The 4,528-nt window shown below is 43.0% G+C and overlaps 1 pseudogene; it reads right to left on the bottom strand.

Annotated features, from left to right (window-relative positions):
• Nucleotides 1-3,310: 3,310 nt before the first annotated feature.
• LOC118982171 (heterogeneous nuclear ribonucleoprotein A3-like) lies at nucleotides 3,311-4,228 on the bottom strand (annotated as a pseudogene).
• Nucleotides 4,229-4,528: the final 300 nt, after the last annotated feature.

Below are 4,528 nucleotides of genomic sequence, written 5' to 3'. Positions count from 1 at the left end.
GTGAACTAAAAATGCAATTGTAATGCAGTAAAAGAAGGACTTTATTTTCAATGTGAAGATCAAGAAGTTCTCTGTACTTGGGTTGAACCCAAAAGCAGAAATTAACTTTGACAAGTGGGAATGGCAAAGAAGATAAAGGAGACAGGAATGGAGGTAGATGTGGGAGAGCAACTTGAGGCAGAAGACAAGGTATTAGTAGAGAAGCAGAGAAAGATTTTTGTTGTCACTGCTTGTGTGTTTTTAGATTTTTAAAAGAAGTAGGTCCAAGGAAGGTGCAGTATGTGAGGAAAATAGAGAGGATAGGTAATATCTTTTACCAGAGTCACTGTGGATTTTATATTTGAGTTAATTTTGACTTTTTCAAAAGTCACTTGGGAAACATAAAAGATGGAGTTCCTTATAAATTGTTCCTTGACCGTGCCTCTGTTTAGAGCCTCTATTTTGAAAGGGACACAACAAGCAAAGGTTATTGGAACTAGTTCTTATCTGAGAGCAGTGCCCCCACCTGTGTGTAGCACAAACCAGAGGCTAATGATAGAAGAATCTGTGGCCAGGGAGGAGATGGCATCTGACTAAGCCCAAAGCTCAGGGTTTAGAATGTGACAAACCAAAGCCAGTCTTTGAAATCAGCTGTTTAACTGCCCAGAAAAGACTCCCTCATATTATTTAGGATGGTAAATCTCTCTGCATTAGAATATATATTTCCTTAGTTGATTAAATATAGTATGCTAAGAATTAATTTCATTGCTCTAATGACTCCAGGTCATCATCGTGGACATTAAGTATCATGTCAGGTTGTACAGAAGGAAACCTTTGGGAGGACAAAATGTGCCAGAGCTTTCTCCCTTGCACTAATAGTACTACCCACACGTTCACGTTATTATTATTTTCTTGGTCTTCTTTTAGCTTCCAATTCTTGTATAAAGCATTTCTAATCTCTGAATTGTCAGAGTAGAGCTTCCCTTTGAAGTAAAGCAGAGTCTTTGTTAGCACAGTTTGGGTTTCCGAAGCCTTGGTGAAGGTAAAGGGTATTTATCGTGTGGAAAGTTATTAATGGAAAAATTAATTGGTAGGTCTTTTTCAAGAGCTGAATTCCAGCCTCAGGCCTTTCTCTAAGTAGCTACTAAATTTCTTTCAACTTTTTTAAAATTTAAATGTTGTTCAAGTACAGTTGTCTCCATTTTATCGCCACCTCTCTCCCCCCACCCCAGCCATTCCCACTTCCCACCCCTGATCCTACCCCATTTGATTTTGTCCATTCTTCTGGTATCATTTAACCTTCCTCACACCAATTTCCACATTTGGAAAAAAAATAAAAACATGATGTCTGAAGTCCCAGAATGGGTTCAGAAGTCAGACTGTAGTTTCTTACTTGCAAGCCTGGCAAGTCAGCTGGGTTAAGTTAGTTAATCTCTACACGTCTTTCTGTTTCCTTATCCATTTTCTTCCATACTAGTGTTGGTCTGACAGTTACTGTGGAGTGTGGGTAGGAAATAGGGAGCAAGTTCCTCTCACAGGGCCTGCAGCCTGGGGGAGAACACCCCATAGTTCCAAGTCTCTATCCCCAACAGAAATCTTTTCAGCAGGATTAAGTGCTTGAGGTCAGAATACCCCAGGCTATTGGAAAGTCTCAAGTGTCATTAGCCAAATAGGCCACTGGATGTCACACTTGATCTGAGCTACCACACATTTCATTCTCCAGTGCACTTGGCATGCACAGTCTTGGCTTTTAGAGCTGGACCAGACCTTAGTGATCTTTGAACCAGAGTTTGAACCAGAGTTTGGCCATGGCCAAATTTGTTTTGGGTATGTTTTATTATTATTCATTTTATCTTTCAGTTAGATTGTAGGCATTTTATCTGAATGTAGGCAGGGAGAATCCTACTCTGTGGAGACCTACTTGGGCCTTTGACTCATTTGGGTTACTCACCTGGTAGACAGTGGAGTGTGGAGCACCTGATTTCATTTACAGAGAAGGAGACTGACCACCCAGACACCTTAAGTGGTCTGAACAAGGACACAGGTCAAGTTGGGAGCAAACCTGGGACTAGAACTCAGGTCACGTGGCTCCCAGGTGGGCCCCTGGCATTAAGCCCTGCGCTTTGGACATACATGAGGCTTATGCACCTTTATGAAATGTGTACTATGCACGAACAGATGAGAAGGCTCACACCTGACTCTGAGCTCTGTGCAATCACTGGCCTCGGGCTGTTTTGACTTTCACATCAACACCAGGTTGGGTGTTTAATCTCAGCCATGTTTTATCACATGAATTTGCTTGGGGGGATGAGACCAGGGTTAAATCCTGGAGCCTGTTTCCCAAGGCACTTATCAGAGACACATTAGACCTACAATAAAGTCCACAACCTCTAACAGGAATGCAGTGAGACAAACCAAGAGTCATGATTTATACCAGCTCTTATCAGAAGAAACAAGCCAAGAGAGCTCACTCTGACTACTAATAGGTTATACTGTAGACACACACACACACAAGCAGGAGTTTAAATTTTCATAGCCGCCAGATGGAGGATGTAGCTATTATTGCTCACATGCTATGTACTACCTTCAGAAAGAATGGGTCGGAGAGGGTGATTAGCTCCCATATTCAGATTTCCCTGGTTGCGTTCTTGCTAGAAAAGCAGAAGGTTATTTTCTGGGACTCCACTGGCACATTTGCAGGCCTAGGACCTGCCAAGATAAGAGTCAATCAGGTTTCCCTTGAAAAGATTTCACTGCCTGGGACACTTGTTCTGAGATCCTGCACATTTTGGGGAAGATGTAGTCCCTTTTGGGGACCAGAAATGTGGAGCGTGAGCTGTGCTTGTCTCTCTCCCTCTCTTTTTTTAAGGAATTTTGAGATTTTTTTCATTTGCAGGTAAATCTTAATGCCATTAATGTCACAAATATACTAATTCAAATACCAAGTTCTATTTATCTAAAACACACAATGCAAACACAAATATCTGTTCTCTCCACATGGCAGAGCCCATTCATCTCATGGTTTGGAAATGGGGAGAATAGTCCCCTTAAATTGCAAGTCAGCAGATGTTTCTTTACAGTTAACTTTAGCAACTAAAATAGTGATTAACAATGATCTCCTTTACTTGTTAACTCCCAAGGAAACACCTTCAAAACTGCATTTTGTGAAAGTTTTGGTACCAAAATGTAGAAAAACTGAACTATACAAATATTAAAAAGGTAAAAGTTCCTTATCTTTTTATTCCTGGCCCCACTATCACAATAGGCAGGGCGATATACCTGATGTAATGAAGAGAAAAAGCAAAAGACAAAGTTNCACCACCACACTTACCACCAAACTTGCCCCCTTCCTTGGAACCATCATATCCTCCACCACCCTGGTCTCCACATCCTGCTCCACCACCCCATAGCCTCCTCTACTACTGAAACCAGGTCCACAGCCATGGTACCCACCACCACCTCCTCATAACCACTTCTGCTGCCACCACACCATGGCCTCCTCTTCTACCAAAGCTTCCACCATGGCCAAAGTTACCTCCACCACCTCCAAAGTTTCCTCCGTGACCCATGAAGTTGCCACATCCACCTCCACGGCCTCTTTGCGACCCAGCAGACTGCATTTCTTGTTCAGAAAGGGCCTTTTTCACTTCACAATGACGCCCATTAGTAGTATGGCATTTCTGACCAACAATTTCATCCACTGAATCATGATCATCAAAAGTTACCACAGCAAATCCTCCTTTTTCCCCACTCTGCCTATCTTCCATGACTTCCATGGTTTCAATCTTGCCATACTTTCCAAAGTAGTCTCTCAGGTTATATTGTTCGGTATCTTCTTTAATACCACCAACAAAAAATGTCTTCACAGTTAGATGGGCGCCAGGCTTAACAGGATCCCCTCTACCAACAGCTTTCTCTGGTTCCCTTACCTGCCCATCAGCCTTGTAGGTCGAGCCCACGTTGCTGCCTCCGCCTCCTCCACACAAGAGTCCGTGACAAAGCCAAAGCCCCGGGGACATTTTGTCTGGGGGTCTCCCAATCACCAAATGATCTGTGAGTATGCCCCATTCACAAAGTGTTCTCTTAAACTATCTTCTGTAGTTTCACAGCTCAAACCACCAATAAACAGTTTTCTCAACCGCCCTGGTTCCTTCGGGTCGTGGCCCTCCTCCCCCACCCCATAGCGGGGGCTACTGTGGCCTTGTCCGGAGTCTGGCTAGGGGTGACCTGGCGGCGGTTTTACCTCCATTTGGAGACTGGACTCGCCTCTTCCAACTCTTATCTCTTCAGTTGATACAAATTTTGAAGGTGATAAGGAAACTGACTGGAAGTCTCCTGAAATTCGATTTAAACTCTTAAACAATTTTCAGTGACCGTTGACAATCAGTATTAGTTTCAAAGGCATAGCAGTTGGGTTAGACATTTAGGTGTAAAGTACCAAGTGATGGCCCCTCACATCTAGCGCCCCACGTGGCTGTGCACAGTTATTACAATATTTTTAGTTTATTCCCTATGCTGTGCTTTACACTCCTGCAACTGTTTTGTAACT

The sequence above is a fragment of the Sturnira hondurensis genome, unplaced genomic scaffold, assembly GCF_014824575.4.
Source record: "Sturnira hondurensis isolate 20B ecotype Veracruz unplaced genomic scaffold, ASM1482457v3 Scaffold0025112, whole genome shotgun sequence".
Classification (NCBI taxonomy): Eukaryota; Metazoa; Chordata; class Mammalia; order Chiroptera; family Phyllostomidae; genus Sturnira; species Sturnira hondurensis.
This window is presented reverse-complemented; position numbering and strand designations above follow the sequence as displayed.